Genomic DNA, 14144 nt, shown 5'->3' on the forward strand with positions numbered 1-14144 from the left:
GAAGGAGTCAGACAAGCAAATCAATTATCAGGGTACTGATAGTTGTACCCAATGTGTGAGTGACACATGATGTGTGATATGACCGACTTAAGCATGATGTGCTATTGGGAATACAGAGAAGAAGAATTTAAAGAATTCTTCTTTAAATTGAATTTAAAAGAATCAAGTCTTGATGAAAAGAATCAAGTCTTCTCTGAGAAGGTGATTGTATTAATCTGTTCTCACACTGCTATAAAGAAATAACTGAAACTGGGTAATTTATAAAGAAAAGAGGTTCAATTGGCTCATGGTTCTGCAGCTGGACAGGAAGCATGGCGGGGGAGCCCTCAAGGAGGTAAAAATCATGGTAGAAGGTGAAGGGGAAGCAGGCATGCATGTCTTATGTGACTGGAGCAGAAGCAAGGCACGGGGGGAAGGGTGGGGAAATGCCACACATGTTTAAACAACTAGGCCTCTCAAGAACTTACTGTCACAAAAAACAGCACCAGGAGATGGTGCTAAACCATTTATGAGAACTCTGTCCCTATGGTCCAATTACCTCCCACCAGGCCCCACCTCCAACATCAGGGATCATAATTCGACATGAGATTTGGCTGGGGACACAGATCCAAACCATATCAGTGATTTAAATCTGAGTCTTCAAGTAGCCCAATAGGGGTGGTAGAGAAGGGTAAACCAGACTGAGCAAACAGCTAAAACAAAGGCTTAGACATAAGACTCCAGGTGAAGCTTTTCATAATTCGGATAGAGCTGATACATCCAGAATAAATGAATGAGGGTCTGAGCTAATGCAGTGACAACTGCCTTGCAAAGGAAGAGAACCAATGGAGAGAGATTTCAGAAATGGAAGTGATGGAACTTGGTATCTGATAAGATGTTATATTAGTCCATTCTCACATCGCTATAAAGAAATGCCTGAAACTGGGTAACTTATAAAGAAAAAAGATTTAATTGGCTCACAGTACTGCAGGCTTTGTAGGAAGCATGATGCTGGCATCTGCTTGGCCCTCTGGAGAGGCCTGTCACATGGTCAAAGTAGTGCAAGAGAGCGAGTTGGGGGGGCGGTGCCACACACCTTTAAATGACCAGATCTCACAGGAACTCACTGACTATCCCCAGGACAGTACCAAGAGGGATGGTGCTAAACCATTCATGAGAAATTTGCCCCCACGATGCAATCACCTCCTACCAGGCCCCACCTCCAACAATGAGGATTACACATTTCAATATGAGATTTGGGCAGGGACACACATCCAAACTATATCAGATGCAGGGGGATAAGAGAAAAAGAATAGCCCCAATTGCTGGCACCACTAAGAGGGGGAATAAAAGAGAAGTGATAGTAAGGAAACCATGATAATTCAAATTAAGACCTGTAGAATCAGAGATGCCTCCGGGGAATACTGGAAGAACTGACAGTAGGCTACCAACAGAGAGAGATCTAGGGTGGAGAGTCATTTGGGCATTGCCATCATTTAGGTAGTGGCCATAGACGAGATTACCAAAAGCTAAGACAACCCACATGCTATAGAGGGAAGCAGAGGCTTTGGTCCTTGGAAAACTCCACTACCCATTCATTATTATGTAACCTTAATGAAGTTATTTAATACACTCGAAACTCAGTTTTCTCATCTATAAAATAGGAATGATGACATTCATCTCACAGGCTGTTGTGAGGGTAAAAGTGGTTTTTTAAGTAGCTACCATAGTGCCTGATACACGGAGATGCCTGCACAAATCAAATCTCGATGGGCCGGGGTGGTGGTTGGGGTAGAGGCAGTTACTGGCAGCTCCTGGAATTGTGTACTGCACAACCTGCTCAGCTGTACACCATGGTCCTGGCCTGATACACATTAGGAACTCAGTCAGTGTTATTTATCTAAGAAAGGGAAAGGGGAAGGAAAAGAAAGCGTTAAAAAAGAGAACCCAAAAGAACATCAGTATTTAAAGGGTAGGTTAAAAAGGAGTCCTCAAATAAGTCTAAGAAAAAATTGCTTATTTTATACTACAAAAATAAAGGTAGGCCAGGCACAGTGGCTCACACCTGTAATCCTAGCACTTTGGGAAAATCGCATGGCCTAAGCCCAGGCGTTCAAGATTAGCCTTAGCACCTGTGATAGTGAGAGCCTATCTCTACAAACAATAAGAAATAAATTAACCAGATATGGCGGCACATACCTGTAGTCCCAGCTACCCAGGAGGCTGAGGCAGGAGGATCACTTGAGCCCAGGAGGTTGAGGCTGCTGTGAGCTGTGATCACACCACTGCACTCCAGCCTGCGCAAGAGAGTGAGACCTTGTCTCAAATAAATAAATAAATACATATATTTTTTAAAAAATAAATAAATGTAACATTTCATATTTCAAACCGAGATGTAAAATTCAGACACTACAATCTACAAAAATATTTTTTAACTTTCTGAGCAATGACATATTACAAATTGTTCACCAGAGACTGCAATCATGTTGACCTTCATCATAACAGGGAATTATTTCCTAATCTGAATTCCAGACCTTTTTTTAAAAAAGCATACAAAATTTTAACATTAATAGTAAGCCATCCAAATTGTATTAATCAGTGGCCAGGCAAGGTGACTCATGCCTGTAATCCTAGCACTTTGGGAGGCCAGGGCAAGTGAATCATGTGAGGTCAGGAGTTCAAGACTAGCCTGGCCAATGGCTCACGCCTATAATCCTAGCACTTTGGGAGGCCAAGGCAGGTGAATCATTTGAGGTCAGGCGTTCAAGACCAGCCTGGCCAACATGGTGAAACCCCATCTCTACTAAAAATACAAAAATTAGCCGGGTATGGTGGGACATGCCTGTAATCCCAGCTACTTAGGAAGCTGAGGCAGGAGAATTGTTTGAACCAGGAGGCAAAGGATGCAGTGAGCTGCAATCACGCACCACTGCACTCCAGCCTGAGCAACAAATCAAAATAAATCTAAAACATACTTAAAGTTTTCCCTGCATGTGAGGCCAAAAAATAAATATAATTTACAGATCCTATATATGTATAAGATACTGAAATAATATATAGCATACTACATAATATATAATATATAATAGGTATATAATATAAAGTGCATTATACCCCTACATAAGAATCAACAAGTAGAATTTCTTCTTTGGAAAATCATTCTCTTTAATTAATAAAGAAAAGTCTAGAGTTGTTCTTGATATTATCCTTCTATTCTACCTTAGTACCTACGTTAGAAACACATACCTTAGACATTACATCCTGTGGTTAAAACATAATTTTTTAAATGGTTTGTTTGGTCTCAATAAATCAGATGTAAGAATCCAAGTATTGGGAAATCAGCTTCTGCAACAGATGCAAATCTCTCCCCACAGTAACAGCTATAAGACAAAGGTCATGGTGTTCTGACAGTTTGGTCATTTCTCATTTCCAAATAAATACAATTTCATTTGCATTTTTCTATTGCATCTAGCGGCATGGATCTTATTCTTTCAGCATTATTGAGTGTTTTGTATCTAGAACTAAGAGTAAGACAATACAAAATAAGACTATTATAAAATAGTATGATATAATCTATGCCAGAGATGTATTCAGGTAGCACGGCAGTCAAAGAACAGATATCAAACTACATAGAAAGTGAAACTGCGGGCCGGGCACAGTAGCTCATGTCTGTAATCCTAGCACTTTGGGAGGCCAAGGCGGGTGGATCACAAGGTCAGGAGATCGAGACTAGCCTGACAAACATGGTGAAACCCTGTGTCTACTAAAAATACAAAAATTAGCTGGGCATGGTGGCACATGCCTGTAATCCCAGCTACTCCGGAGGCTGAGGCAGGAGAATCACTTGAACCCAGGAGGCAGAGTTTGCAGTGAGCTGAGATCGTGCCACTGCACTCCAACCTGGTGATAGAGCAAGACTCTGTCTCAAAAAAAAAAAAAAAGTGAAACTGTGACCGGAGGACATCATCCAGTTACATACACACATATAGGACATACATCTAGTCACGTAGTATAACATAAGTTTCACAAAACTTGAGACATGTCATCTTGGTTCTATTTCATACTTAACAAGAAGCATCACAATGCCTTACAGAGCAAGTCAAAACCAACTAGGACCCAACAAGAAAAAACAGAATCATCTCCAACTGCCACTGCCATTATTCCACATGAGAGCCCATAATGACTGTGGACAGAGAGCTGAATGAGAGAGCAAGACTCCACAGGACTGTGTTGTCCAGGACTCTCATATCCTATATGACACCACTAGCAAGTTACAGTTAAGGACCAATGAGATCGCGGAGTTCAGCACCTCACTCTCTCCAGAAAAAAAAATGACTCTGCACTAGCCCTGAATTAAAATTCTCCACTAGAGAGTCATATGAAATTGTCTTGATAATCCTTATGTTTGCAAGGTTTATGGTAATCCTGCTATTACTGTCACCTCCAAATTCCTGCATAAGACAATCAATTTTGGGGGGAAAAAAATCCCCAATGTTCCCATAGTCATCACCACAGCCAATGTATTAACTAGTTTACAGGAAATGAAGCACTTGGTATGTGCATCTGCATCCAACATTGACACAGAGGACTGCCCTGAATTAAGATTCAAATTACTTCTTGGCTTAACAGATGGGGAATTCAATTCTTGGAATTCAGACTCCACCCTACAGACACCAAATTACTCACAGATAGGAATATTATAGATGTTAACTTTCCAGCAGGACTTTATTTTGAAAGGCACCTTAAAAACTTGTTTTCTCTATGACGGAAATGTCACGTCCTTCTTTTCCCCACCTTCTCCTTTCCCCATCTCCTTCCTCTTCCCACAAAATACTGAATCACCAAGTCCCCAGTGAAACCAGGAAACCAGACGGAGTTAACAAACACTACCATCTGCAACAGATCAAAGAAACAAAAGTGAAGACATGGAAGCCAGGGATGCATGGAGTATGGAGAGGAGCAGAGAACCACTGCGTGGGGCAATAAATGCAGGTACTTCAAGGAGGAGGGACCCTGTCCTGGATCCTACAGGAGAAACAATATCCCCTATGCTGGCAAAGTCTATTTCCCTTCTACAGTTACTACTGGGCACCTGCAGCCCTCCATACCCTCCATACCCATACCTTGAGAATATGTCTCAAGGGGGTTGGCTGTTGTTTTAATACATCTCCCCAAAGCGCATGTCACAGGACAGCCCTCGAGAAACATCTCATGGCCTTAGCTAGTGCAGTAACAACCACAGACTCTGTGTGCCACCATGTTTACATCTCCAACAAAATGGAACCTCAGAGAGGTCCTTCTTATACATCAGCAGTCCTAAGATAGATCTTTCTCCTTCTCCTGGAGAGGAGTCACATTCAGATTAAACACATGACCATGGGTTTAAATAAGCAATCATCAGTCACATGACGTGTCTTTGCAAAGCGCCTTTTTCCAAGGGTCTCAGAAATAACTTTTAAACTCTTATTACGCTTGATCAACAAAACTATGCTAATCTCAGGAAAGTCACCATGTCCCTAGATGCAAGGAATTATCTCGGAAGGCCAAAAGTGAAGAAAACACCTTCTTGGCCAGGGTCATCTCCGCTCCAATGCACAGTCTTTTCCTCCCTCCTCCAACACAGCTTCCGGTATTCCTCTTCTGTGGCACTTATAAAGCACTCTCATTGTTTACATGCCCATCTCCTTCAATAGTCCTGCAAGAAGAGGGTCATCATATATATATATATTTTTTTTTACTTTCTATTCACATCAGCTCCTCACTCACCTCTTTTCCTAGAGAGTCTTCTGACCATTTGCATTTTTCTCTGTGCTCCTTCATCAGACCACGTATGGTGTACACAAACACACACACACACACACCCCTATCATATTAATTCTGTGAATCATCTATTTATTCCCTTTATCCATTTTGCTTTAGTATAGCTTATATTTTTTCCTGTCAATGTATAAGAGCTCTTTGTAAATTATCGTTAATAGTACTTTTCCTGCAGTATATTTTACAAATACTTTTTCCAGACAGAGCTGATGTCTATTGATTAAACATTACTGCTGCCACACAATGGGTTCTGACTGCATATGTCTGATATTTATTCCTTTTCTTATATAGTTTCTGGGGTTTCCATCCTTAAAAAGTTTCCTAAGCTTTAGCTTGTACATGTGTGTTTTTCTGGATTTTCCTGTGAAATGGTAATTTGTTAAATTTGTTTTTCATCCATCAGGGAATTAACTTTATATCATTTATGATGAGTCCTGTTGTATTTTAACCAGATAGAGAACTACCTATGCCAGAATAATTTGTTAACTCACGATTTTTCCACTGAATTGGACTATAATATGTTTCAAATATTATCTGTATTCTGATTTATCTATTCTGAAGTATCTATATTTGAATCTATTCTGTTCTAATGTTTGTGTATTGCTAGGCCAATACTATCTTAATTACAGTGACTTTATAGCATTCTTATTTTTCATACTTTTCTTGAATAGGGCATTTGGCAATATAAAGCTATATAGTCATTTTATGTAATTTTTGAACACTAAGTTGCTATTCTATTCTGAATTGCAAGAACTTTATATATTATGTTTATTTTTAGAGTTTTATCATATCATTTAAGGGAACACATATCCCCATTTCTTAGTGCTTACTGGTAAAATAGAAGATTTCAGTTCATATATTTATCTTGCATCCAGCCATTTTCCCAAATATTTTACTAATTCTACTAGAGTGGCTTTTTAAATTTAGTCTTATGTTTGGTGGTGTGTGCACAATCATGTCAGAAACAACAAAAAAGATGCTTTTATTTTTTATTTTCCAGTAAATATATCAAAAACACAACTTCTTGTCTTGTTGCATTTGTTAGAACACAAAAGGTAATGATAAATAAAAAAATTGATCACAGGCTTTCCTATCTAGATTTTTATGTAATTAATAGTTCATCATTTATAATGAAGTTTGCTAGTTTTTTCACAAACAGTCTTTATTACGTTTAAGTAATTTCCTTCTATTCCTCCTTAAGAGTTTTATTAGGAATAGTACTTTATTAGGAATAGAACTTCATCAGATGGCTTTCAGAGACTTGATATAATCATATGTCACTCATCTTTTATAGTTTTTATATAATGGACTAAGTGGCTGGATTTTCTGATATGAAACCAAATTCATAATCCTAGAATAATACTTTCTTGATCATATTGTATTATCCTATACTGGTATTCAAGATATGCTCGCTGCATAAAGTGAATTGGGGAAATACTTATTTTTTTCTATAATCTGGGATAGATTAAATAACATTGTAATTATCTGACTTTTAAAGACGGAATGACCATAAATTTCTCATTCAAACCAGGACACTTTAACAATGAAAGATGATGTTAATAAATAATGGAAATGATGGAACTTTTAAAATATACACGAACTGACAAAATAATTAGTTTTACTGTATTGGTGGACTAATAAAATAGTTCAAAAATGATCTTCAAAAATAAAACTTTTCTTAAACTTTTTTTTTAAGAGATGGGGTCTCATTCTGTTGCCCAGTCTGAAGTGCAGTGGTGGAATCACATCTTACTGCGGCCTTGAACAATTCTCCAGCCTTAGGACTACAGGCACATGCCACCATGCCCAGCTAATTTTTTAAATTTTTTGTAGAGATGGGGTCCCACTGTATTACTGAGGCTGGTCTCAAGAAATAGTCCCACCACAACCTCCCAAAGCACTGGGATTACAGACATGAGCCACCACACCCAACCTAAAATATTTTTATATTGATTAATGTTTATATTGAATTACAGTTGACCCTGAACAACACAGGTTTGAGCTGCACGGGTCCATTTATGTGTGGATTTTCTTCCACCTCTGCCACCCCTGAGACAGCAAGACCAATCCGTTGCTCCTCAACCTACTCAACATGAAGACCACAAGAATGAAGACCTTTATGATGATCCACTTCCACTTAATCAATAGTAAATATGTTTTTGTCTTCCTATTTGGAATGTAGCATCCTACGATCCTTCAATTCCTTAATCTTCCATCGGCACTCCAATCCCCAAATCTGGGTCATTTCATTATTCCCATTCTCTGCTCATCTTGCTCCTTTTTCTTTGAGACAGGGTCTCATTCTGTCACCCAGACTCGAATGCAGTGGTATCATCTCAGCTCACTGTAGCCTCAAATTCCCAGGCTCAAGCGCTCCTCCTGCGTCAGCCTCCCTAGTAGCTTGGACCCCAAGTGCCACCAGGTACCACTATGCCTAGCTAATTTTTTTTTTAATTGTTATTTGAAGAGACAGAGGTCTCCCTATGTTGCCCAGGATGGTCTCAAACTTCTGGCCTCAAGTGATCCTCCTGCCTTGGCCTCCCAAAGTACTAGGATTACGGGCATGAGCCACTGTGCCTGCCTGAAATATTTTTAATACAGAATCCCAGGCCCCACTTCAGACCCACTGAATCAAAATCTCTGGGAGATGTTGATATCTAAAGCTTCCTAGGAAGTTTTGTGATGAAGCCAATCCATAGATTGACATTAAGCTTCCATGGGGATACCCTACTGACTGTGCTTTTTTTCAGGACACAATGAAAGGGATTTCTTCACTGAGGGAAAATCTAGGTTGGAGGGCCTGCCTTTACAGTGTGTTCCAATTGTTTCTTTGTCCTCGACTTGAACCTGAAGCCTGTCAGTGTTGCTTATGCTCCATTTTTGTCCCACTTTGGCACTCAGGGCTCAACAATTTCATGCACTTGGAGAGGAGTCCCCTCTTCAAGGGTTCCCACCAGACAGTCCAGAAATGACCACAATGGATGCACGTGTGAATCCTGCTCATGGCACCTCTGCCGACATGAAGCACACACCATTTCTTAATTTCCCCACTAATATGATCGGGCTACTGCTCTTTATCCTCCACAGCCCTCCTGCTTCATTTATAATGGCTTTATGTTAGCCATAATAAATGTTTCTTTACTTCTGCCCTTACAGCAAAAGTCAAAGCCAGAGGAACATGCATCTTTGCTGGACTGAATACTTCAATACGCAGTTGGCCTCAGTGAACTCTATCACAGACAGCAGCATATGTCACTGATTTTGAAACATCTCTATGATCAGTGAAAAGATCAAGCATTACCTCTAGTGATGGCAAAATCCAAATAGCCAGTTCCAGTAACATCCCTGAGTATGAGTCATATGTCTCATCGATTGATTTACCATAAATCTCCCCCACACATATCTTGATTTAAAAAAAAAAAAAAAAAAAAAAACACTTTGGGAGGCCGAGGCAAGTGGATCATCAGGTCAGGAATTCAAGACCAGCCTGGCCAAGATGGTGAAACCCCGTCTCTATTAAAAATACAAAAATTAGCCAGTTGTGGTGGGGGGCACTTATAATTCCAGCTACTTCGGAGGCTGAGGCAAAGAATTGCTTAAACCTGGGAGGCAGAGGTTGCAGTGAGCCAAGATGGCGCCACTGCACTCCAGCCTGGGTGACAGAAAAAAAAAAAAATTTCCAGGCCAGGTATGGTGGCTCACACCTGTAATCCCAGCTCTTTGGTAGACCAAAGTGGGGGAACTGGTTGAGTCCAGGAGTTCAATGCCAACCTGGGCAACATAGTAAGACCTCGGCACTATAGAAAAAAAAAAAACAAAAATGCCTTTTCTGCTAATGGAGCAAACCACTTTAACAGCTAATACTTCACTTTTTATATATGCATAAGAAAACTTAAAATCGAAAATGGCGAAAATCTATTTAGAAAAGTCATTTGATTTAAATGAAAAGTCATGCTTCACAGAATGAAATAAAATGGCACCTCCTGCAGCCAGCATGTGTTACATCTGTGTCTTTGAGCAAAGTATCCTTAAAAACAATGACAAACTTTTGAAGTAGATACTGAGGCAGCTTCAGAAGATTTGTGAATTACACATTTATCACCAACATCCTTGAGAAACAGAAATTTGCTACTTAATTTTATTAAACTTTCCCTTTTTTAGCTCATTTCCTGACAAAAGGGATTATTCCAAAATAAATGTTAAAACAACAGTTACAGATTTACACCATACAAAAATGGCAAAACCATACCAAGAGCATTCAGACCTCACATACTTCCAACTGACCCACCAAGTCAGCCTGGCCGCTTCCAGCTTTCTGCAGGTCCCTGTGGGGACCATGGCACAACTGACTGGCACACCAAGTAGCTCACAGAGGTGGCAGCATCAGATACTTCTCCCAGCACCATCTAGACTGGAAGGAGTTGGCTGTCCTTAGCCAGCAGGGTAGGAACGTATTTCATTTTATCAGCCAGTTCTTGGCATGCTGTTCTTTAAAGGGAGGTGTAAGTTAACTTGCATTGAAAGAGAAATGGGGGGAAAGCAGGGTTATATGCATCACACCTTTCAAATTTAAACACGAGTAAAATTACTCTTCACAACACAAGCACCTTACACACCACTAGAAGAGACCACAGCAAAACCCAGTATACAAAGTGGAGGGCCACCATCCCATCTTATTTTAATGTCTTGTTAGCATAATACTTCCTTAAAAATAAGAAACTCAGAGCAAATATCAAATGGGACACCAAGAGGCTGGGACTTCTACGGTAATTGATGTTTTTGAGTCTTCTACTTGAATCAATTTTGGTCATTTGTATTTTGCTTATGAGTTATCCGCTTCTTCCCTATTTTCATATTAGTTTCCATAGAGTTTTGCTCCTAGTGTGCAAGTGTATATATATATATGTTTTGTTTTGTTTTGTTTTTTGAGATGGAGCCTCACTCTGTCGCCCAGGCTGGAGTGCAGCGGCGCGATCTTGGCTCACCACAAGCTCCACCTCCTAGGTTCACACCATTCTCCCACCTCAGCCTCCCGAGTAGCTGGGACTACAGGCACCCGCCACCACGCCCGGCTAATTTTGTTTTTGTGTTTTTTTAGTAGAGAAGGGGTTTCACCATGTTAGCCAGGAGTGTCCGTGTATAATTCTTTCTATCTTTCATGCATCTGTAATGCATTTGTTTCCTTGTTCCTAATCTTGTTATACTCTTGCTCTTTTTCCAGTATTTTGTCTCATTTAGCCTTCCTACATTTTTTCCTTATTCCATTAACTCTCACTTGTAACTTTATCAGCCCCTCTTCCTACCTTGTGTGTACGTTGTTTGTTTGGTTTATGAGGGGTTGGAGGCAGGTAGGTGTTCTGCTGTCCTCTTCTTCATGAATAATAAAGATATTTACTGTTATAAATTTTTTTCTAAGTAAAGTTTTGAGTGTATGCTATGCCTTAAAGATTTGGGTATAAAGTATACTTTTTTATTCCTTTCCAAAGAACCTTTTGCTTCTCTTTTATTTTCTCTTTGATCAAAGGTTTATCTGGGAGAGTGTTTCTTAGTTTCCAAGTAGTTATTTTCTGGTCATATGTTTAGTATTGGTTTCTAATTTAACTGGGTTGTGGTGAAGAAATGTGATCTACAAAATCCCTACTTTTATATTTGTTATGGTTTTACTTTATTTTGGCCAAGTAGGTTAATAAGTCTATTTTTCTAGTTATTGGGGCTTGGAAAATTACACATATCCAAAGAAATGCTCCCTGAAAAGCCTCATGGTGATGTGGCCAGGGAACCTGCCCTGCCCTCTAAACATTAAATCACAGTAACAATTGCCCCTGTTTCATTGCCCCATTGCAAAATGCATTCTAACTTGCAAATCTGGAACCATTATACCGCTAAGTAGAAAACAAGGCAATTAATTATTTTTAATAGTCAGTTAATTATTTTTAATAGCCTGATGATTGTATCATCTTGGAATTTAATTAAAACAAACCAAAGGCATGCAATACTCCTGAGTTATGCCCAGCAATAACTTGGTTTAAGTTTTCATTTTCCAACCTGGCATCTCAATTCCTACTCAGTATTAGTAGCTCAGGCAAACCTGCTGCCCACCCACAAATCCAAAACAAAACCATCTATCTCATACCTCAGAAAGGCCTCAACATGATTCACTGAACCCTTGAGATGAAAGAGATCAGAACTAATTCTTTTTTCTCAGCTCACTGCAACCTTCGCCTCCTGGGTTCAAGTGATTCTCCTGCCTCAGCCTCCCGAGGAGCTAGGATTACAGGTGTCTGCCACCATGCCTGGCTAATTTTTTGTAATTTTAGTAGAGATGGGGTTTCACCATGTTGGTCAGGCTGGTATCAAACTCCTGACCTCAGTTGATCCACCCACCTCGGCCTCCCAAAGTGCTGGGATTACAGGCATGGGCTACCGTGCCTGGCCAGAACTATTTCAAATACAAGTAATCCTGAAATATTTAGTTCCACTGAGGTTTGAAGATTCTGTACTCAGATCAGTCTTGGTGATACAGGACTCATACAATGAACACACTTAAGAGCGGAAATCTTGTTTAAAATCACCAAGGAAATTCCAAACTTCTACAAAAGAATTAGCGGATATTTTAGCAAGGGTACACTTGGAGGCAGGATGTTATTTCTTCTGAAAGTTCATAATGATAAAGTGGAAGCTTCCTCAGCTGTCTGGGAGTTTGAGGAAAAAAACATATTATATTATTGAATACCTATTGTGCCAGGCATGGTACTTGGTACTAAGCATTCTACATGCATTATTTCCTTTATGTTTACAAAAGTAGTCATTATTTTAAAAAAAAAAAAAAGGCTTACCTACTTATAAACTGCTGATAAGTATCACATTTTTAAATGGTTAGTAACTGATACAACAGGAAAGCCTCACTGAGGCATAGTATTAGCTATAAAGTTGTCCCACAAAATGGGACATTCACTATTTAACCATTTAGGGTTAAATTGAGACTCCTAAATTGCCTCTACATCAGGAAAAATTACCTTAAAATTTCTATGGTTTCAGTTTGTGATTTCAGCAAACATTTGTTTCAAACACAAACTGTTATACCCACCCATTTACTTTTTTTTCTTTATAGAGACAGGAATATCATTATGTTGCCTAGTTTGGTCTCAGACTCCTGACCTCAAGTGATCCTCCTGCCTTGACCTCCCAAAAGTGCTAGGATTGCAGGTGTGAGCCACCACGTCCAGCCCATTTACTCTGAGGTAATTGTTACATAGTGAACAAAATATTCAAGCTCTTCTAATCAAATGAGCTCATGAAATCTAATCCCACACCTGACTTTTATTTATACTATTGACCTGAGCACCACAGAGGCAATTCTAACTACTCACCTAAACGATTTTTTAATTGGCACAAAGTTCAAATATACAACCTGCCTTTCATTTTAGATTCATCTTCTTTTCATCCATCTTCACTTTGCATCTCAGTTTCAGCCATGCTAAATATTTCTAAGTACTCTAAATTTCACATTCACAGATTCCTTGGTTCTCCATTTACCAAGGCCATTCTTCCCTACCTTTTCCACCTGACCAATAGCTCTTCATTCCACACACACACACAGAAAAAAATGTCACTCAAGGTCTATCTTTTCTGTAATCTCCCTCCTACTCACCTTTCCCCATCATATAGTTAGACACCCTCTTCTAGGCTTCCTCTCTTCTGTAATGCTCTTACTTTCATTGCTCTATTCAACAAACACTTCTAAAGCTTCTATTATCTACAGGTTCTTTATTAGGTGCTGGGAATACAAAGATAAATAAAACATAAGACTTCAAGTGGTGTCAAAAAAGACAATTAGGCCTGTCAGCTGGTCAGAGTAGCACCGGGTTTCAGGAAAGCACTCAGCATTTTGAGCCCAGCCCTGTAAGACCTGGAGAATTTCGTGGGTAGAAATGTGGGAAGACAATGGAGAGAAGGAGGAAGAAGGGCCTTCTGGGCAAAAGGAATTACATGAGCAAAGTCAGAGAGGTGGGTAAGAGGTAAGCTTTGTTGATGGCAGAAAACAAGTTTCTCCATCTCAGGCATTTCATTTAAAAAACAAACAAAAAAACTTGAAAACTCAGGAGGCTGAGGCAGGAGGATTGCTTGAGGCCAGGAGTTCAAGACCAGCTTGGGCAACATAGTGAGACCCCAGGTCTTAAAAAATATATTTTTTAAAAACTTTAAAACTACTTACTTATAAACGTTTTCAAGCTATAATAAAAGCAAAAGATAATCATGGAAAGTAAACCCTAGTTTTATTCCTAATTGTTTGTTAATTTCTGGTGCTTTCTTAAACCCAAAGAAGGCTCATTAATTATCACTTATGT

At 39.5% G+C, this 14144-nt stretch overlaps 1 protein-coding gene across 1 annotated transcript in view; it reads right to left on the minus strand.

Moving 5' to 3' along the window:
• RNF144B (ring finger protein 144B) overlaps positions 1–14144 on the minus strand; it is a 188461-nt gene that overhangs the window by 82676 nt on the left and 91641 nt on the right. The gene's annotated exons all lie outside the window — the stretch shown is intronic.

Source organism: Macaca mulatta, chromosome 4 (genome assembly GCF_049350105.2).
Source record: "Macaca mulatta isolate MMU2019108-1 chromosome 4, T2T-MMU8v2.0, whole genome shotgun sequence".
Lineage (NCBI taxonomy): Eukaryota > Metazoa > Chordata > Mammalia > Primates > Cercopithecidae > Macaca > Macaca mulatta.